This window comes from Orcinus orca, chromosome 18, assembly GCF_937001465.1.
Source record: "Orcinus orca chromosome 18, mOrcOrc1.1, whole genome shotgun sequence".
In the NCBI taxonomy this organism is placed as follows: domain Eukaryota; kingdom Metazoa; phylum Chordata; class Mammalia; order Artiodactyla; family Delphinidae; genus Orcinus; species Orcinus orca.
This window is the reverse complement of record NC_064576.1, coordinates 72,530,165-72,552,921: the sequence shown is the minus strand read 5'-3', so window position 1 is coordinate 72,552,921 and position 22,757 is coordinate 72,530,165. Positions and strand designations below refer to the sequence as shown.

General features: G+C 44.6%; 1 protein-coding gene across 8 annotated transcripts in view; it reads left to right on the top strand.

The window, feature by feature from the left end:
* The window catches only part of MTUS2 (microtubule associated scaffold protein 2), a 496,786-nt gene that overhangs the window by 11,917 nt on the left and 462,112 nt on the right, over positions 1-22,757 (top strand). For 6 of the 8 annotated variants that reach the window (XR_007473089.1, XM_049701109.1, XM_049701103.1 and 3 more), the window contains exons 2-3: positions 4,175-4,262; positions 5,107-5,179. The exons of the other annotated variants lie outside the window; for them this stretch is intronic. The gene's annotated coding sequence lies outside the window, so the exon portion shown is untranslated. The remainder of the gene's footprint in view (positions 1-4,174; positions 4,263-5,106; positions 5,180-22,757) is intronic. 8 annotated transcript variants of the gene reach the window in all.

Here is a 22,757-nt window from a genome sequence, read left to right as displayed (position 1 = left end):
TGGCTGTGTTGGGTCTTCGTTTCTGTGCAAGGGCTTTCTCTAGTTGCAGCAAGCGGGGGCCACTCTTCATCGCGGTGTGTGGGCCTCTCACTATCGTGACCTCTCTTGTTGCGGAGCACAGGCTCCAGATGCGCAGGCTCAGTAGTTGTGGCTCACGGGCCTAGTTGCTCCGCGGCATGTGGGATCTTCCCAGACCAGGGCTCGAACCCGTGTTCCCTGCATTGGCAGGCAGATCTCAACCACTGTGCCACCAGGGAAGCCCCCAACTCATTTTTCAGGCCATTAATATTTTGATACTAAAACCAGAAGAAAAAAACATAAGCACAGACCAGTATTCCTTATGAATATAGATACAAAAATTTGCAACAAGATACTAGCAAACCAAATCCAGCAACATATAGAAAGGTTTATACATCATGACCAAGTGGGATTTCTCTAAGGAATGCAGGGGTGGCTTAATATATGAAAATCGGTGTAATACACCATATTAATAGAATAGAGTACATGCAAGACTTCTACACTGAAAACATCATTGAAAGAAAGTAAAGATAAGCTAAATAAATGGAAAGACATCCCCTATTCATGGACTGAAAGACAATATTGTTAAGATGGCAATGCTTCCCAAATTGACCTACAGACTCGATGTAATCCCAACTGCTCTTTTAGCAGACTGATCCTAAAATTCATATGGAAATGCAAGGGACACAGAATAGCCAAAGCAATCCTGAAAAAGGAGAACAAAGATGAAGGACTCACACTTCCTGATTTTAAAACTTATTACAAAACTACGGTGATTAGATGGTGTGGTACTGGCATAAGTATAGCCTTTTATAGATCAGTGGTATAAAATTGAGAGTCCAGAAATAAACGCTTACATTTACGATTTTTCAACAAGGGTGATAAGACAATTCAAAGAGAAAGAATAGTCTTTTTAACAAATGGTGCTGGAGTAACTGTACGTCCACATGCAGAAGAATGAAGTTGCACCTTTGCACTATATACAAAAATTAACTCAAAATGGATCACTGATTTGAACGTCAAAGCTAAATAAAAAGACCTTTAGAAGAAAACATAGAAGTAAATTTTCATGCTCTTGGAGTAGGCAGTGGTTTCTTGAATATGATACCAAAAGCATAAGTAACAAAAGAAAGCATATATAAGTTGGGCTTCACAAAAATTAAAAACTTTTGTGTTTTAGAGAGTATCATCAAGAAAAAGATAGCCCATATAAGGGGAGCAAATTTTTACAAATTATGTATCTGATAAGAACTTGTATCCAAAATGTACTAAGAATGGTTGCAACTCAATTATATAAATAACCCAATTAAAAATTGAAGGCTTCAACTTGATATTTCTCCAAAGAAGATATACTAATGACAAATAAACCTATTAAAAGATGGTCAGCATTATTATTAGGGAGATACAAATCAAAAGTACAATGAGATATCACTACATACCCACTAAGATGGCTAACATAAAAAATATAATACCAAGTGTTGGTGAAGATTGGAACCCTGATATATTGATGGTGGGACTGTGAAATGGTACACTTTGGAAAATTGTTGCTAGTTACTCAGATTATAAACATAGAGTTATAATATAATCCAGCAATTCCATTCCTAAGCATATACCTAAGAGAGTGGAAAATAAATCCATATAAAAACTGTACACCAATCTGTACATAATAGCCAAAAACTGGAAACAATTCAGCTGTCCGTCAACTGATGAATGGATAAAATGTGGCATATTCGTACAATAGAATATTATTCATTCATAAAAAGGAATGAAGTACTGACATGTGTGAACTTTGGAAACATTTTAAGTGGAAGAAGCCAGACATAAAAGGCCACACATTGTGTGGTTCCATTTATATCAAATACCCAGAATAGGCAGATCTGTAGAGACAAAATAGATTAGTGGTTGTCAGAGGCTGGGCGTAGGGAGAGTGATGGGATATCTGCTAATTGGGATGGAGTTTCTTTGTGGGGTAATGAAAATGTTTTCAAATTGGATAGTGACAATGGTTGTACAATTTTGTGAGTATATTAAAACCACTGAATTGCACCCTTTAAAATGGTGCATTTTATGGTATGTGAGTTACATATCAGTAAAGCTGTTATTTAAAAATTTATTCATCTTGCTTACAGAGTGTTTTGGTTCCACTTAAATTTCGTGCCTGAGGCAGATGCTTTGTCTCATCGTAGTCCTGACCCTGTCCTTCCCTACAGGGCTGCTGCCTCAGAATTCAGTAAAATATCTAGACTGGAAGATCAGAAACCTCAGGAAAGTTGGTGGTTACGTGTGAAGCAACAACTGATATTAGGGAGGGAAACTCTAGTGAGTTGGTCGAACTTTGAATGCAACATTCTGTGAGCTTTTAACATGTGACCAGAGTCTGTACGTCCAGCAGGGCCACGCTGTATATCACCGCGGTGCAGTCTTTGGTGTCCGTGGCTCTCTTAGTGTTGGGAAAAGTTAAGAGCATCTTCACAGATTTCTTAATGAGGAAGAGACAGGCTATACTTTATAGAGCAGTGCTGTCTAATAGAAATACAATGTGAGCCACGATGTAATTTTAACTTTTCTAGTAACCACATAAACAAGGAAAAAAGAAACAGATGGAATTAATTTTAATATATTTTATTTAACCTAATATATTCAAAATATTATCTTCAGATAATTAATTTTAAAAATAGGGAATGAGAAATAGATGAATGGTATAAAAAGAGATCAAAAAGTTTATTTTGCAGCTGGCTGCATGTTCAAACAAAAAACAAAGCAGAACGATTTATGGTAGGTGGCTCATTTAACTGGTCTCCTGGTAGGAGGGACAGTTATTTAAGCCCTTCCTGTTCATCTCAGAAGAAAACACACTTCGTGAACATGTAGACTTTTGTATCCAGGGCACTCACATGGCCTCTAGGCTGTTGGTTTTAGCCCCAGTGGTGTTGGGCGCGCCCCATGTTGCATCTATAGCCGTGGGTCTGGTTGTGGCGGTGTTTGCTGTGCTGCTGGTGGTGCTTGTAGCAGTGGGGGAATGGGTGGGAGTGGTGGTTAGGGAAGGTCCTCAGATAGATGGGTTCCTAAGTACATTAGACAGAAGTAAACCTCTCCTTCATCGCATCTGGACTTGGAGGTGTTTGATTTTCTCAGTGTGGTGTGATCTCTGCCCCCCAGCCCACCATATAAGGACTGGCAGCCCTTCTGCTTTCTTCCCCTGCATCTAACCCTTCATCCATCTGCCCTCTGCACCTTGCTCCTCACTCACTTCGTTGTTGTTGTTTTTTTGCATTGTTTACAACATTTTATTTAAGTACAGAATTGTTGGAATTAAGCTAAATAGAAAAACATAGTAAATATTTACAAAAACCTTGATAACACCACTCATCTCACACACATGTAACGAATGCAGGAAGGGCTTAACAAGTTTACAAGCTGAGGGCTTCCCTGGTGGCGCAGTGGTTGAGAGTCCGCCTGCCGACGCAGGGGACACGGGTTCGTGCCCCGGTCTGGGAAGATCCCTACATGCCGCGGAGCGGCTGGGCCCGTGAGCCATGGCCACTGAGCCTGCGCATCCGGAGCCTGTGCTTGCAACGGGAGAGGCCACAGAAGTGAGAGGTCCGCGTACTGCAAAAAAAAAAAAAAAAAAAAAGTTTACAAGTTGAAAAGTATGGGGATTTCCTCAAATTGGATGTAACAGCTCGCTGCTGAATATGGCATCAATATAATATATAAGATCTTTGAGAGAATGCTGTCCCCAACTCTTCTGCAATCGAGTGCCTCCTAGAAATTTGTTCCTTGGGAGGTTGACTCGCAGGCAGCCAGAGGGGACAAGTCAAGAGTTGAGATAATCACAACTTAGGGTCGAATTTTCTTCATCTGATTGACTGTGTTGAGGTTATATAGACACAGCCACGGTCCTCACTCACTTTGACATGCTGTCCCTTGCGCCTGCCCTTCTTAGAGATCTGCGTTCTTCCTCTCAGCTCTTTGCCTTCCAGCCCTCAGCTTTTCTCTCTGCCACATTTATGCTCTTGGAAAAGACTCCTTATTGTTTAAAGGAGGAAGCCTAGAGGGAGTTGGCAGTAAATAGGGACCAGGTGGGAAGAAAGAATAGAAAAGGTATTCTCAAGCCCTTCCAAACGCTGGAGGCAATTCATTCATTGTCTTTCAGGTGCCCTGAAGATGTGTTGGCTTGGAATGGAAACATTAACACCCAAACCCCTGATGCTGCTCAGAAAATGACGTGCGCACAGCGATAGGTAGTTTTGGAGATTTAATTGGTTCATAATCACTGGGTTTTCCAATTCTGTCTATTTCCTCGCTTGGAAAAATGATAAAATAGTTTTTTTTGCAGGTAAAAAATGCAGGTTGCCTATCAGTAATTTTATATGACTCAACCTAATACTAGCAGGCTTTCTGTGGTATCTATTGCAGTAGCATTTGGGAGGAAAATTTGTCTTTTTTCTACCAGTGAGCAACTAATCTCCTTGCTGGACAATTTAGAGGAGAAAGTAATTTTTGCTGATTTATTTTGAAATACAGTTTTATTAAGGATTTAATTAATATTAATATTGTTAATATTGTAGGACTTACAGTTGCTCTGGCTTTTTATTTCTTCTGAATTATAGGAAAGTCAGAAGCATAACAAGTATAAATTTGGTGCAGTTTAAGACAATTAAGATCTACAAAGTGGACATGTTTATTCATGTATCAGTGGTATTCTTCCCCTGATAAAAGCCAAGTCTTAAGTTCTTAAGATACTTCGTTTATATGGTGTATTTAAGAATCAGTTTTCAGATCATTAACTACTTGAGGGATTAAAATAGAAAGAAAATTGAAGTCATGTAATCCATTGAGGATTAATCTGAATATAAGATTAAGTATCTCTAAAATCCTAGACACAGCCAATGGAAAAGTAGTGAGTTTGTTGAAACAACTCCCATTATGAAGAGTTTATTTGTGGCACAACTACTGCCTAGATTCAAGAACTCCTGCACTAACTTTATTTTTCATTGAGAAGTAATAGTGTAATGAAGTACCTGTTTATGTTTCCCTGAAGCTTGCTCCTGTCTTCTGAATTTTCCTGTGCCTTCTCTTTTTAAGGTTTCTGCACCTGGATTGTCAACTAGGGCAAATTGTCACCAATGGCAGTAAAACTTGTTTTCTGGGGGTCAAGGTGAGTTTATGTGGATTTCTGTTCAATTTATGATTCCATTTGACTGGGGCTCATAGTTGCCTCTTAAATGTTGTATGATACTTCTTGGTAGTCAAAGTAAATAGCTGGTGGTAATTTTGGGTAAATATTATTAATGATGCAAGCAAATAAAAATGAATTCTCATACGAAAGCTTAATTCAATTTTGCTATTTTTAAGATGTGAGGATTATATTCAGACGTTGACTGGAACTCAAGTTCAAGCAACGTGTTTTGTTAATGATTTTAAATTCGAGGAGTGTGTATATGAGGACATCTCTTTCCTGGTGGTGATTAATCTTCTCCTGCAGCAAAAGGTTATGGTGTGATGGTGAACATGTGTTTAATGACATCAGTTGACGGAAGTAGAACAAGAGGATGCAGTCGTATTTAGGGGCTTGTCTTGATTAGAGGATGTGCTTCTTGAGATAAAAAGACCAGATTGGGAGGGAAAAAGTTAATGCAGTGCAAACAGAGTTTATTAAATGATGCATAGAAGCTTTAGTGAACAGCCAAGACCATGGAAAGTTTAAAACATTTGAGACGTTTGAGAGAAGCTTTTCTGGGGGCTGGTGCTAGTCTGTGTGGCATTCTGTGCAATTTAGGCAAAGCCATCCCTTCCACACACCTTTTACGTCCATCTGAGGGAGAACGGTTGGACTGTACTGATTTTTAGAACAAGACACTTTATTGCCATATGCTGGAAACTTGTAAGATAAATAAATTACCCATCTTTAAGTCATCAAAGTTGTAATAAAAATACAATTTTTAAGATGATGTGGATGGCGCCCCCTTGAATGTGGTGGCCTTGCACAGTTTGCAACCTGAACAACTGCCAGGCTGACTTTGCTTTTTTATAAATTAAGTTCTGGTCCTTGAGGACAAGAGAGAAATAATAGTTTGGGGTATGGCTTTGATTGGACACTTGGATTGATTGAAAGACACTTATCAGAGGGACAGTAGCTTCTGTAGGTTTGGAGGCCAGAGGGCTGGCCTGCGTTTTCTAGGGGTAAAACTAGGGAGGGAAAACCTAAACCATGTTTTAAACCAAATTAATGACTCAGTTCCTGCAATTGAGTGATAGTGTGTACTTTCAGATTCCCAGCACTTCTAAAGTGGTTTTATTCTGTAGATCACCACCTCTGTAACGTTCTTGTTCTTAAGGACTATTTATTTAAAAGCAGGTGTTTTTTTTGTTGTTGTTTATTTATTTATTAATGGCTGCCTTGGGTCTTTGTTACTGCACATGGGCTTTTTCTAGTTGCGGTGACCGGGGGCTACTCTTCGTTGCCGTGCACGGGCTTATCACTGCAGTGGCTTCTCTTGTTGCGGAGCACAGGCTCCAGGTGCGCAGGCTTCAGTAGTTGTGGCATGTGGGCTCAGTAGTTGTGGCTCGCGGACTCTAGAGCACAGGCTTAGTAGTTGTGGCGCATGGGCTTATTTGCTCCGCGGCCTGTGGGATCTTCCCAGACCGGGGCTCGAACCCGTGTCCCCTGCATTGGCAGGCAGATTCTTAACCACTGCGCCACCAGGGAAGTCCCTTAAGGACTCTTTAAACTTGAGTTTTTCCCTGTAAAAAGGAGTTGCTTTCAAAATGTTGAGTGTGTCTGTAATGGCTGGCTCTTCTCTACTGATGAATTTTTGTAATTAATCTTCTGATGAGACAAAAAGCTGTTATGTTGTTGTTAGCGGGTGGATATTGATTGATAAATACAGGGTAAGAGAGATGCACCAGTATGTTGGGTCCAGAGATAGGGCTGCAGGTGGAGAATGTGACTGATGACTGATGTATTATTGAGATTTAAAAAAATAACAGATATGGGAGAAAACAGTGTAGTGCGGGTAGGTGATGGTGGTGGTGGTCGCGGTAGCTGGGGTCATGGGTGGAGGTCGTGGTGACTGTAGGGGTGGTCAGGATGGTGGCGGCACCGGGGGTACCGTGTGGGGGTGGGCGGCAGTAGCCACTGGGACATCAATGACTCACGAGAGGGAAGGGGATGGGAGATGGAAAAGATGCCAGGCCATAGAAACCAAATCTACGGTCTGGGAAAAAGCTCTTGCTGTCTTGGGTACTGGCGACAGAATTCATTAGAGGGAAATCCAAGGGGCTTCTCTTTGGGGAATGATAAACACGTTTTGTTTCTGTATCATTTATCCATCTCTTCCTCCCCTGGAGGATACCCCTTTCCCTTAAGAATAACTACAAAGAGATCTCAGAGAATAGTTATAACTCCAGTGAACGTTGGTGTTTATTTCCCTTACCCCTGCCACGGCCTGCATTTCTCTCCTGTGTGTGTGTGTGTGTGTGTGTGTAGTAGGGTGGGGGGTTGGTCCTCTGAATACAGAAGTAGAGGAATACATGATCAGTTATTTAATTATTTATGGTTTGGCCGTGCCACGCGACCTGTGGAATCTTAATTTCCCGACCAGGGATCGAACCCGTGCCCCCTGCAGTGGAAGCGTGGAGTCTTAACCACTGGACCTCCAGGGAAGTCCCTACATGATCAGTTAAGAGAACCATTTATGTGATTTATGGGAAGAGGCCTTGGTATTATTTACCTCTGAAACCTCTCTCACCCACCCCCGCCACACATACATGATGTGTGTTTTGAAGAGAGAAATGATGTGGATTTGAAAAAGATGAGTTTAGGGGCAGAAGGAAAAGGGGAAAGAGGATTAGGGAGGTTTACATGGATTAATTCCCTCATGGATAATTGCTTAGCTGTCTGTTTCACTTTGTTTGTATCTTTATGTCTGATTTTTTTTCTTTGCCTTTGGAGTACCAAGGAAAGACTGAGAATATGGAGATGTTTTGGGTCTAATATTTGGTATCTGTGGTATTGAGCTGGTAATTTCGTGTTCCATTTTTCCTTACCTTTCATAGGGAGAATGATATTTGCTACTAGAAAAGATTTGTGAAAACACTAGCTTCATAAATGTTAAAATGAAACAATAGTATTTAAGAACAATCCAGCACTCTCATTGTCATTAATCTTCATAAATTTGGGGTTGACATATTGTATCACTCTGTGATCCCAGTAATTGTTTTCATTACTTTTAATAAGAGATCCTTTCTGCTGATTATGTAAAGATGTAGGTACGCTGCAGCAGGAGTGATGTAGACATAAAGAATAGCTTTTTAAAAGGCGGTGGTTAGTGGGTTCTCGTATGGTGGAGGGTGTTAGGTTAGGTGCATAGTGCCATGTACATCACCCATTGCTGAATGGCACGGCTTTGCAGTGTTTAAATGCCAGCTCTGTCTACCATCTAGTGAGTGCTGTCTCGCTTCAGTGCTGCGTGAGCCCGTAACACTCATTGTCTCGTTTGCTCCTTGAACGCTCTGAGGTAGGTGCTGACATTACCCTCATTTTCCAGCCCGGAAGTGGTGAGGGTTGGAGCTGGACCTTGCAGCCAGCTGCAGCCTTAACCATTGGGCTCTACTGCCTCGCTGGACACCCACCTGGATCCACTCCTCAAAGTCTTTCTCGTCTCTCAAATTCTGTGTGTTCCAGACTAGCCTTCCTCATCCCCCATCGTATGAAGCATGATAGCATCGTAGACAGAACTGCTTTAAAATGGAGCAGATAATTCTATTATTAGCACCAGCTGAACAAGGTCAGAGGAATCCTAGATAGAAATTTGCACCCTGTAATGAGATGTGAGGGAATTGTTGGTTACAGTTTGTTTCCTAGAGACCTTAGGGGTTTTTAAAGACTATATATTTTTTTCCCACCAGAGAAGGTCCTGGGATTCTGAAATATCTAAATGTCAAATAGGACTGAAACATACTCATATTCTGAGTAGGTGAAGAAACTCAGCAGTGCGTGGGCTTTATTTTCTGCTTTAAAATGGTCCTCAGGAGTAGATTAGAAGCACCAGGGTCTCAGAATCCATTATTTCAGGGATAGTGAGGTTAATCTTTTTCCTAATCCATCTTTCCCTTAGGCAGAAGACGTAGAAGTAGAGACTGGCCACATTTCAGTATTTAAATCCATAGACCCAGAGCCCCGAATTTTAGGAAATTGGTTGTTGGGGGTGAGGGAGGAAGAGTGAATAAAAGTCCACGGACGATCGCATTGGGATGATGAGAAATCACTTAGACTTTTTTGTTGTTTGTTTCTAAACGGTGCATAAGACAGCTCAGTTTTCCCTGCACCACTCTCTCAAACTGTTAGACATACTGTCATCCAGCCCCTCGAGCTAGGAATTAAACCTGTGTTCTGTTGGATGCGAGGCCAGATTTCATTCAACTGGGTCATCGGGGCACACACACGGGCTTGGATCCCACTGGCACTGTGTCATCTTTGGTAATTAATGGGTAAGCCCGCCAGTAGGCAAATGAAATGGCTTCAGTCTGGCTATTAGAGGCAGATAGCAGGGAACTGTGTAAATTTGAACAGGCGTCCAGTTAGTGATGAATTACAACGGGAGTCTTGGAAAAATTCCTGTGATACTCACATTATGTCAGATGAGTTCATCGTATTTAAATTGATCACAGAAATTACAGAAGAATTAAAAATGAATGGGTTATTCAAATGTTTTAGGACATGGCTTTAACTTGCACATTTTTCATACAATGTATACTTCCACCCCCATCTTTCCCCCTTTTAGAAACACTGAGAACCTGCACTGACATCAGCCAGTTGGCAGTCATTTCCTGGGGCAGAAGCTTGGGACTTTGTGTAGAGAGGTCACTTGGAGAACCATTTCTAGTTCTCCTTTTGAAGGTTTAGTTTGGTTCTATGTAACAATAGGAGAATGAACTAAATGGCTTTTTAAGATCTGCTTTGGCCTGCAAAGGGTTTTGTATTTAATTTGTCCTCATGGTTTTATGGTTGTTATTTATTTTATTTAGCATCCTGATCGTTAAAAATGCTATGTGTGTTTAATGTCCAGGTGCTAAGATGGGGACATTCCTCTAGATGCCAGGATAGGCTGAACGGCCTTTTCAAAAGTTGTTGTTACCCCGTGTGGATTGGGGAGCGGCCTTGGCGCATGGGGGAGGGAAGTGGGGGTCTGTGCATTTTCTAACCTTGCTCCTGTAGGTCCAGTTCGTCACCAGAATGTGCGCTCCATGAGGGCTGGCATCCTGTTTATTCACTGCTTTTTTCCTGGCAGCTGGACCACTGAACACCTGACACATGCCGGGCGCTCAGTGAATGTTTGTGGAATGAATGAGGCAACTTGGAAGCATGTGGCTTTGTGGAGGGGGGGGTCCTTTTTCTTTCCTCTCCATTGGAGGACAGGAAGACTCACACAGTCCTTCTTTCCACCGCAGAGACATATCGAGAGACCGTGGCAAGACTTATACTTCTTTTAAGAAACGGGAAAGAGAAAAAAGTCCTTTATGCATGGCCTATAACTTACTCAGTGGAAGCACTGGCTTTGCACTGGAGTCCCTCCTAAGTTAGGTTCCTCTTTATGCTTTTTTTTTTTTTTAAATTGGAGTATAGTTGATTTACAGTGTTGTGTTAGTTTCTCGTGTATAGCAAAGTGATTCAGTTATTCATACATATATATATATGTTTTTCAGATTCCTTTTCCTTATAGGTTATTACAAAATATTGAGTAGAGTTCCCTGTGCTATACAGTAGGTCTTTGTTTATTTATTTTACATATAGTAGTGTGTATCTGTTACTCCCAAATTCCTAATTTATCCCTCCTCCCCCATCTTTCCCCTTTGGCAACCGTAAGTTTGATTTCTATGTTTGTGAGCCTGTTTCTGTTTTGTAAATAAGTTCATTTGTGTCATCTTTTTAGATTCCACATATAGGTAAATGTGTCTTTCTCTGTCTGACTTACTTCACTTAGTATGTTAATCTCTAGGTCCGTCCATGCTGCTGCTAATGGCATTATTTTATTCTGTTTTTATGGCTGAGTAGTATTCCATTGTATAAATACACCACATCTTCTTTATACAGACAACTTACCTTGGTCACTCAGGACCGGACAGGTCATCTGCAAGTGAGCACGCAGGATGATGTGGAATTTGGTGACGCTCTGGCTCGTGTCCAGGCTCTGGCATTTTGGAGTGTGTGACCTGACTTGGGTCACAGTGTCCTTACCTTGCGATGGGGTGGCGCCTGTCCTGTGGTTCTGTTAGGACCCGGTGAGGTTACGAGGGAGAGAGCACCCAGTAATGTTCCAGGGCCGGTGCTTTTCCCTTCCAGAGCAGGCCTTGTTTAAAAGTCTCCTTGAAGAAGTTGACGTTTCTAGACTGGCTAAATTACTTTAAAAAAAATATGTATATGCAGTTTGTTTTTTAAACTCCTCTCTCAGAATAAGGCATACAGGCACACCTCGGAGATACTGGGGGTTTGGTTCCAGACCATTGCAGTCCACGGAATATCACAGTAAAGCGAGCCGCATGACGTTTTTAGTTTCCCGGTGCATATCAAAGTTATGTTTGCACTCTACAGTAGTCTGTGAAGTGTGCAATAGCATTATGTCTAAAAACAAAATTACAATGTACATACCTTAGTTAAAAAATACTTTATTACTAAAATAATGCTAACCATCGTGGGTCTTCGTGGCGTGGCAATCTTTTTACAGTAGTAACATCAAAAGTCACTGATCACAGATCACCGTAACAAATGTGATGATACAGTAAACCTTTGAGATGTTGCGAGATTGACCAAAATGTGACCCAGAGACATGAAGTGAGCAATGCTGTTGGAAAAATGGTGCTGGTAGGTTGGCTCCATGCGGGGTTGCTGCAAACCTTCAGTTTGTAGAAAACACAGTTGTTTGCAAGGCACAATAGAGCGAAATGCGATAAAATGGGGCCTGCCTGTCTTAAAGGGAGTCCTGCACGGGAGTGGGCTGCTCAGGTTATGCTTTGGCAGGTTAGGCGTTTACATAACCGCACGGATCTGAACTGTTTTCTTAATGAACCGACATTCTTAAGCCTGTGTGGGAGCCGCTTGAAGGAAGACCACGGGGAAATCTCAATTGAGTTTTCGAGGTCTGCCAATCCAGGGCAGCTTTCTCCTCCGAGTCTAATTTAAAGGAATAGTAATGCTGTGTGATAACCAAAATGCATGAAAGAATTCGATTGGAAACACCTGGCTAGTTGTAGATTCTAAGATGCCTTTTGGCTCACTCAAGCATCTTAACATCACCCAGAACATACAGATGTGCTCTGAGTCCATCAAGGCAGAAGCTGTGCGTGTCCTTTAGAGATCTTAGGTCTGTTTTCCGTTTTTCTCTTCAGAAGAAATTAAATTATCCAGGCGGGTTAATCTCCAAAGACTATTATTATAAATGTGCAAATAATATGCCACTGATGAGGGAGTTTTAATAGGCCACTTCTCAGAAGAACTCATGTTTTCTTCTGCTTCATGTAGAAGCAGTTCTTGTTCTGCATTCAGAAAACAAAGCAGTCTTTCAGTTATTAGGAAAATGCACACTTCACAAAACCGATGAGTTTTAATAGGAGAAGGGTATTAGGACTCATCGTCTTCCTGAAAGACAGACATCGGGAAAATGATAGTCTGTGAGGCCCCTCGCTCTATAGCATCAGTACCCTGTGTGTGATGTCGCCCCTTCCCCTCCTTTACAGGTATTCACGAGCACGTGCTCTTTCCTTACTGGACACTGTGCTGCTTCAGTGGCGTGAACCATGTCTCATTCACTCCCAGCGTTACTAGACAAAAGGCCTTACACGTAAGGGGGCTCAGGAAATATTTGGTGAATGGAAATCTTGTCCCAGCAAAGCACAGAGGGCCCGATTTGTTGTTTGCGGTTCCCTTTGTCTGAGGTGGGAATGGTGTGGACGAGTTCGTGCCCCTCTTAGGTCCTGGTTGAGCCGTGGCACTGCCCTGTATCTAGGATGTGAGAGAAGCCTGCCAGACGGTCACCTAAGGTGGCTTTCTTTGTAGAGTGGGAATATGTTGAAATAAGCATGAGCGGTTTGGAGCGTCTGCTGATAAGGTCAGCATCACTTGCGTTGGCTGGTGGCGCTTTGGTTCTCCTTGTCGGATCTAGTGCAGAGGAGAGGGTGGAATTGCCCATCTCAGAGGGAAGGGACAGGGGCATAGGAGCTCTGGGAGGGAGGAGGGACAATGGACAGTGAGTGGTCTGGAAGAAAAGGATGCCCTGCCATGGGGGAGTCAGGAGAGGCGCTCTGTGGGGTATCAGGCGTAGATGAGGTTCCAGAGGCCAGTAAGTGACTTTTGGGACTTTCAAGACGTCTTTCTACCTCGTGGCTCCTCCTCTGTTATTTGCACTGCGTCTCCTGTCTTGTCGTTGCTCTGGCACATGATAGGGAATTGATGAGGAACTGGTAGGTGGTTTTGCAGGGCAGACCTCCTTTCCTCCCCGACATGGCCTAAGTCCTCCCTGCGTAACTCTTGTTAGCATCTCTGCAGACTTCCTTTTATCCTTGACTGTTTCAGTACCTGCCAGGCCCATCTTCCCCAGGGCACCATCCGCGGAACCCAGGCTGCAGCCCTGAAGAAGGCTACCACCCTGGAGTTATGCTCTCTAAGGCCAGCTGGGCCTTGTGTGGCTCCAAGCAGCTGGGCGTTCATAGTTGGCAAAGCTTGACCTCGGGTGGAGAGACGGAGGGAAGAGCAGAGGTAGGCCTGCCCCGCTGGTGGGCAGGCATTTACTGGGGCCCCCTGCCTCTGCCAGGCTAAGCCCTCGTGTTATCTGACCACTCCATATATTTACCTACAGGCTAACACCTGCATTCCTTAGCAGAAATATGGGGCTCTTCACACACGCCATGGTTCCGTGTTTTATTAGTATTTCCTAGTACATACTTCTTTTTTAGTTGAGGTGCATAAGTGTTTATCGAATGTCTGACTTGTAATATTTCCTGTGCCAGATGCTGAGGACATAAAAAGGAATAAAATTAGGTTTTTACCTTCCAAGAATTTACGATCTAACGAGATAGCCCAGTATGTAAACAATATCTAAAGATTGGTTTAAAGGAAGGTCACGGGGGGAGCACGGAGGTGGGATTCCCAGACACTGCTTTCTCCATCCTTTCTAAGCCACTTGCAGTTATTATGTTCGGGGGTCCATCAGTATTGGTTTGATATTGGAGTTTTATATTTGCAGTACCATTTGACGACAGTTGTACTGAAAAATAATTTTAGGTACTGTAAGAACTCTAATAGTCAAAAGAATTGAACTGTACTCAGTTAACGGCACCCAGGGTGGCAGGAAAAGAGAGGAATATTTAGGAAATATTTTCAATAACGCGTTTATTGAAAACCACCTACCAGTTCCTCACCAATTCCCCATCATTTCCAGAGCAATGACAAGACAAGGAGACGCAGTGCAAATAACAAGTTTAAAAGAAAATTATATTAGTCAGAAGAGTCTTCCAGTGAGCATGCCTGTGAATTACCATTTTACAATCTCCTAGCCCTTCCGTCTCCACTGATCTCCCCGCTATTGATGAAAGAATTCTTTTGGCCTTAATGGGCTAGATCTCAATGGAGGTGATGTTGCCATCTCTCCCGGAGGACGTTTGGCACTGTCTGGGCACATTTCTGTTGTCACACCTGCTATTGGGATCTAACGGGCCAGGGACGCTGCTCAGCGTTCTGTAATGCACGGCACAGTCCCTCCAAGAGAATTTTCTGACCCCAAAGGTCAGTTGTGCCGAAGTTGAGATTCTCTGGGCTGGATGAATAGCCTATATTTCCTGTCTTCACTAGAAAAATTTATAAGATCCCCACTCAAGTAAGTGCCCATAAGGATGTAAAAAAAATGATGATTTTGAACAAGAGGGGGTTGGAGACTACGTGGGAGGTGGGGAGGTGGCAGTGATGTTTCACTATTGGCCTCTTTATTGCTTTTGCTGCATATCTTTTTTTTTTTGGTAACAAGTTTGTTTTTATTAATTAATCCATAAGATAAATTGTTTGATTATTGCTTAGCATGTTTTGGAGAACATTGCTAGTGCGTCTGGTGTGTAGCACAGACCCTCTAACAAAGTCCACCATTAACACGCATTCATCGGATGACTGCACGGGAAACGTGTTCCTGGAGAGAGGAGCATTTTGTTTGTTTTCTCTAAACCCCTCTTGTACGTTCACGTCTAGCTAAATGGAAAATGTGCTTCCAGAGCTGATGAAAGTCATTCCAAAGATCCAAAGAGAATGTTAGGACAGTAAAGAGAGGACACCTGGCTCTCCAAAAGGGAGACGCTTTGGACTCTAATAGCAGCTTGTTTGGAAAGCTGAACAGGCAGAAGTTCAGAAAAGCCCACTTGGTCCAGAGCCACAGAGGAATATGCTACCAGCAAACAGCTGTACCAGAAAGTAAACTCAGCACAGACCTGGAACAGGAAGGCGAGCAGGCATGATACAGAATCCTGAGAGGAAAGAGAAACTCAGCTTAGCGGTCGCACTGCCATCGGCCCCTGGCGCAGATGGAAGGAATGAGAGCGACACAGGACCTGCCTCCTGGACCCAACAGTGCGGGTTCTGTTGGGAAAAGCTCTTCCCGGTTTCCCTCTCACTATTTCCCTCTATGAACCTTTTGCTCCAGCCACGTTTCCCTGCGGATTCTGTAAACACGGCTCTTGTTGCCTCTCCCTGTGTGCTCACCGTGTTCCTCTGTCCGGATGCCGTTTGCTCTCTCTCCTCTCTGCCTTTGAGTTTTCTTTTACAAGATCCAACTCAAGTTCTCGGCCCTTTGTGAAACCCTCCCTGAGTTTTTCTGCATCAGAAATCTTTAACCATCTGAGTCCTCCCTCCCTCCACTCCTCCAAATTCAGGAGACAGCTTGCAGGCCTGGTTTATCACCAGGGCTTCTAGGGGGCAGCCGTCAGTACGTTGCATCTGGAATGTGAGGCCCAGAGTCGGGCGGGGGGCAGGGGTAGAGATAAGGAGAAAACCAGGAGGACTCACTCTATAGAAACCTCAGGTGTTTAGAAAACCCATCTGGGGAGGAATTCATCTTTTTATGGTCGTTCAAGCCGGTGATAGGAACAGAACAGCGTCCCCCTTCTGTCCAGCAGGAGCTGATTGGACGGACGCCCACCAGGCGAGAGGTTTTAGCCAGAGCCCGCACACAGCCCTCTGCCTGTTGGCTTAAGATTTGAGTGAAGGTTCTGACAGTCCCTTCAGACAAAGGGGGACAAAGACGGGATGTGAAGGAGGCCTTATAACTTGTCCGCAAACCCCAGACCCAGAGGAAGGCAAAAATGTACCTGCCATCCTAACATTAAGACAGGGTAAATCCCCGCTGTACAGGACCCCATCCCAGTTTTTGGACCCAGGTAGAGTACAGCCAGTGCTTGTTTTCTTGGGGTCCAGGTTCAGCATGGAAGATGCGTGGGTCTCTTGCTGTGCCCTGGCCTTGGCTGCAAGCTCAGGAGAGAGGACATGCTTGCTCATTGGCTGGAGGCCACCCCATCGGGCCAGGCACTCCTGTCGGTCTCACCAGGGACTCTGTCCACATTCAGCCTGGAACTTTGCAATATTGTGCAGAATTCCCAACAGCAGTAGCTTAGAAGAACAGTGTTAAAAACATAAATTGCCCAGAAGGTATGCTTAACATTAAAGTGTCAAGCAGTAGAAGGGAGAAGAGACTTGTGAAAATGAAGTTTAATTTTGCTTACAGAGAACTTTCGTTCTTTGTGCTGCATTTTTTGAGGATGTCTCTAAACCATCCCCGAGGTTGGTCTTTAGACAGTTGATTAATTTTACAGCAAAAACTCAGACAGATCCGTTAAAATTTAAGCCTCCTGCTGGGTGTTAAAATTTCATGATCATACCTGTCCTCATTACAAATATTTGTTTTCTCTTGACATGAGACCACTGGGAAGAGAAGATTTACCTTGATTTTTGTATTCCGAATATTCAGTTACCTATTTACCATGGTTTCATTTATTTCTAGATGAAAATTTCCCTTTTTTGTGTGCAGCCGAGTATGTCTCTAAGTTGCCAGAGAGGAATATCACTATTAAATGCGGACAGTCATTTATTTGCAAGTTAAAGTATCTTCTGAAAAGGATGAAGGCTTCTTCTTGCCTGAAGCTTGTTTGTTCCGTGAGAGCTGTGAGGTGTCTGAGGGCTGTTTCTATGCTGTGTTTTTTCCTGTGTCTTAGCCGTGAGGTATATTCCAGTTCAAGAGAAAACTTATACATATGTTGGTAGAGAAAGGTGAGGAAATGTGTCTGGACTGGACCTACGAGGAATAAAAAACCCATGACGTGTGCATAGTTTAAATGCAGGGCTAGTGATTCTGAGTCTAAATCGTATTTTTTAATGCCATCGTGTAAGCACATGCATTTGTACATTGACATTGATGGAATTCATCTTGAATGACCACGTGTACCTGAAGCTTTAGGGAATCTGATCTACAGAAAAAAGGAAATTAGAGTACTCGTTTCAAAAACGTTGTCCTATGTATGTGTGTGTGTCTGTATTTTGGGTTGGCCAAAAAGTTCGTTTGGATTTTTCCGTAACATCTTTGGGAAAACCTGAACAAACGTTTTGGCCAACCCAGTATGTGTGTGTGTGTGTGTGTGTGTACACACACACACACACACACACACACACACACACACACACACGTATATATATACACACACACACACACACACATATAGACACGTATATTATGTTAAATAGTTCAGGAGGTATTTATTATGTATTGGGTACTATGCAGACGTCGTGGATGCAAAGGTAAATGTGACATGGTCCTTGCCTTCCAGAAACCTGGAGTCTAGGAGGAGACAGAGACAGGTGAGTAAGCAGTTCAGGTACAGGTGGAGGGGGCTCTCACCCGCGTCTTGAAGTGTGTGCAATTCTGTAGGCCCTTCTTAAAAATCGTACGAAACTACCAAAGGAGCATCAGGTAGAGAAACGAATGTTTATTTAGGCAGTGTCAGCTCCCACACCTGGGCCTTGGGAGCCGCTTCCCAGAGGAGGTGGTACTGGGGTGTGTCTGGTCTCCACGCTTGCCCCCCGCGCCTGTTCTCCCGCCAGCAGCCAGAGGGAGCCTTTGACACCCGCTGCAGATGACATCGCTCCCTGCTCCCGGGTCTCCACTTGCTCTCCCTCCGCGCAGAACAAACCCCATGCCCTTCCTCCTTCGCCCCCTGGCTCCTAATGCGCCACCTGCCCGCCTTGCCGTTCATCTTCTTCCTGAGCCCGGTTCGCCTGGGCCACCCCTCCGCTCGCATGGTTCCTGCCCCGTGCGTGGCCTGTAGTCTGCTCCTATGCTGCGTGCCGGCTGCCCCAGCGTGGCCCTGGGAAGGGCCTTCCTGGCCACGCCCTGCATCCTCTGCCCTCTTCCTTCCGAGTTCTCTTCCTCAGAGCACCGTCACGGTGCCGCATACTCACTTGTTCGTGTCTCTCCCCTGCTGGAACGTAGGCTCTGGGAGGAGATCTGGTTCTCCGCTGCTCTCTCAGCACCTGGAGTGGGGTCTGGCACACAGGAGACCCCGGTTAACTATCTGTTAGATGACCAGGTGAATGAGGGTAACGGGGACGGTACTTGGGGGCTTTGTTCTCAGAGGCTTGCCAGAAGAGAAGTTAATGGTCTTCCAGGGCTCGAAATATTTTCAAAGGCTGAAATCGTGTTTGTTTCTGAGCAACATAAAATTTACAGAATTTCTAAATTCTTTGGAAAAAAATTTCCCTGCCAGATGTCCTCTGGGCGGACAGCATCTGATTACCTGAAATAGGTCTGATACTGTGTTGTCATGAACACCTCTAGTTTTGCTGTTTCTAATGCTTCCTTTGGATGTGGTTGGAGGAGATTTAAGGTAAAGAAGTGGGAGAGGGAGGGAAAAGTTAGTGTGTGTGTGGTGGGGATGCAAGTGTAAAGAGCTGCAAAAATCCCATATAAAATGTTTCCTTCTAATTAAGCATTTGTTAAACTATCTGAAAACGGGTTTGATCGTGAAAACAGTGGCACGCTGACCGGGAAGGTGGTCTCTGTTCTTCATGATCCTGCAGGACACACAAGCCTCTTCGCTAGGTTGGCAGTTTCCAGAGTGGGCTGTGTCCTGAGTGGGTGCCGTGGGGAGGCTCTTGACACTCCTTTGTGGGTGGAGGATGAGGCAGAAACTAAGCCTTATTATGTTTTGCTCTAAGGACGGACACAGGCAGCTTCGCTTGGTCACCTGTAATGTTCCGAACTGAGGTGTCCGGAGGGCGTGATGGGAGGTCACGCCTGGAAGGAAAAAGCGACAACCTCACACCTCTGTCGCCTTTGCAGGGTGAAGTAGCTTTACAAATCACATTATCTGGTTTTAACTAAATTAACCTAGAAATTGACTATCATAGTAGCCAGTGAAAGTGCAAATGAACATCCAGAAACAGGCAGAATGGACATGGTTTCTGCTGCTCCTCGTAGGAGAATTTCCGTAGCCGAGTAAAAATTAAAATGATAACCTAAGCCTATTGGACAAGAAGTTGGCCGGAAATTCAACATCACCAAGATTATCTGAAATGTGGATTTAGAGCTGTGATTGTAACACTGTATCTTCTCCTAACTGGGTGGTAAGTCTTGTTATATTAGTTACTGGTCAGAATACAGGTATATACAATTTATAAATGAACAAGTTCACACATGTTGGGGGATGTATGCTTGAAGTGTCTTACCGTTCGGGGGCGTCCACTCAGGAAAGCTCAGTGCCCACTGCTCAAAGGTCCCGCTATTCAAAAGTGTGGTCCCCAGACGTGGGACCCTTTTAGAAATGAAGACTCTCGGGCTCCCACCTCAGACCCCCAGAGTCAGCATCTGCATCTCACCAGGCTCCCAGGTGGTTTGTAGGCACATCACAGTTTGGGAAATGCTGCTCTAGGACGCATTTTATAACATATCGCTTCTGGGCTTTTGACGTCAGGGAGTGATTTCCCCACACAAGAAATCGTAGAATTAAACAAGTTTGGTTTTGAGTCTTCCTTGTGTCACTTACAAACGTGACCTCAGGCAGTTCAGTGAACATCCAAGACCCTGTTTCCATGTCTGTAAAGTAGAGAGAGCAGTACCTGCCTCCTGGGTGTGTGTAGGAACCGCCTGTACGGGAAGCTGGAAGAGGAGGGGGTCGGTGAGCGTGGGTTCAGTCCCTCCTTCCTCGCCTCGGCCTCCTTAGCCTGTGAACCCACAGAAGGGGGGATGGCTTATCTTACAATTTCAGAGCACAGAGGTCTTTAAGCTTTTTGCTCAGGTACCTCCTAAAACAGTTTTGAAACATCGCGTACACTTTTTAAAGTTAACATCGAAAAATTTCACCACAAGTTTAAAGAGTTGCAAAATAATCCCTAGGTTATTGGGAATATGGGTAATTTAAAATAAAACTGGTGGTGTCACTCTTTCCAATCTAGCCAAGGGACTAAAAAGCCAGGAGAGTTGCTAGACTCTCAGTGGGGGATTGTGGAGTGGGGAGGAGCCAGAGTTCACCGGCCCCTGACCTTGAACTTTGGTGGTGTCTCCAGAAGCGGCTGAGTCCCCTGGCGGCGCCAGCTCCTACCGGCGGCCCGGGCCAGGCTCACGGGGGTCCTGGCTTCTTCCTGGGGTTGCTGCCCCCGGGGCTCTGGTCACACTGGAGGGCTGGCGTTGACCCCCGGCACTTGCTCCTCCGCCTGGCTCCCTGGTTCCTAGCGGGGTTCTCAGCTCTTCGTGCATTTGCGTGACCAGTTCCCTGCATGAATGCCCTCTGTGACAGATGCTTAAAGTGGATTCTGTTTTCCCTGGTAAGAGTCTGACTGACACCCCAGTCTTTATCTCTATACCAGTATTTGGAATTGTCCCATTGTCCCCTGAAGAGTTTAAAGCCTGAATCAACGCCCTAGAGAAAGATTCAGGGGGTGTGAAGGGTGTGTTTTCCTTGAAAACTGCAAGACAGGCAGATGCGAGGAGGAAGGATACTCCCAGCAGCAGGATTTGGGGGAAAAGTACATACAAGAGGTAAGGCTGTATAAACTGATTCCCTTTAAAACGAGCACCCCTGAAAAGCCTTTGTGTGCTCTAGTGTGAAGTTGGCTGCCTCGCAAAGCACATGGGATGCTGCTTTGAGTAAATGCGGGACCGCGTGTGTCCCAAAGTCCCAGATATCCAGGGAGCCTTCTCTAGCACTCGTGGGGCCCAAACTCAGGCCAGCTTGGTGAAACGGGTGCCGAGTCTGCTGCATCCTGAGGCTGCACCTGATGGTTGCCTGGACCGGGCTTCTCCAAGGACCGGCCCTGGCCGAGCAGGGACAGCTGCCAGGAGCCAGAGCTGGGGGCAGGTAGGAAGCCCATCGGAAGCCCCAGCAGTCACGCCGTCAGCTGGGAGCTGGAAGCGGGCTGCTCCTCTCACTGCGCCGCCAAGCGTGCTGAGGTCTGCACTTGTGTGCATCTGCCCCCTGGCTTCGGAGCTCTGCCACTTACCTGGGGACATCTCTTTGACAAATTTGGTTACAGAATGTCAAGGGCATTTATGGGCTAGCCACCTAATCTGGAAATAGCCTAAGGAGGATTTATAAAACAACCGCTTTCACTGGCCATGGGACAGAGTCCTTCCCCCCAGAAGAGTACTGTTTAGCACCTCTGTGGGCTTTTTGCTGTGTTTTTTTGTGAAGTTGCAAATATATTCTGAACTTCAGTCCATATTAAAATGGAACGAGAGGGGTAGACTGAAAAATACCAAACAACAACAACAACAAAAACAATGAAAGAACTCAAAACAAACCTCAAAACCGAAAGAGGCGCTTACGCAGAGAGAGACTGTGTCCTGTGTGGAGTGCTGGCTGGGCTGGGCTGGGCGCTGTCCCCGGGGCGCGTGTTCTCCAAAATTCCTAGTTCTCACCATGAACTTATTGGGTGGATGTTGTCACTGAGTCCGTTTCATTGATGGGGGAGCTGAGAGTCGCTTGCCTAGAGCCACACAGGTAACAGGAGGTGTAGCTGAAGTTGAACCAGGCATCCTGGCTCCAGAACCCAACTTCTCAGCCACTGAATCAACCTCTGAGCCCATGAGCCGCCCACTCTGTAAGGAGCTGTGGACACTTCCCGAGGAGGCTGCTTGCCCTCTGCCTGGCTCCCCTGGGAAGGGAGGACCTTGGTTGTTGAGGGTATTGAGACAAGGTTCAACTTACATTTGAGCAATTAATGCTGTTTCAGAGAGCCATCCTGGGCACCGAATCCGCACCTTCTCCTAGGGAATGCTGCACCATCTGAGAAAATCTGGGAAGATAATAGTTCTGAGAGACAAAGGCAGGCCTTCTTAAACTTAGAAATTTGACCTTCCAATTAATGATGCTTCTTTTTAAAAATCCAAAAGATTAAAGTCATACGGTCTGTGGGCTTTCTGGAGGGATTAAAGATCAGAGATCAGTGTTTTGGAAGCTGTTACCTGGGGAATGGGAGAGAGATCCAGAAAAGAACAACGTTGGCTCTTGAAAGAGAAGGTAAAGCATTAAATAATGTTGGGGGTGGCTGGGTGGTGGCGGAAGCCAGGAAGCGAGAGGGCTTTGGACCAGTACCAGGAGGCAGCAAGACCAGGGAGCAGGCTGCCTTTCGGGAAAGTGGGAAGCAGATAATAGTTTTGGAAGTCAAACTACAGAACGGCCCTTTTCAAGTTTTTACATAAATAAAGAAGGAGTGA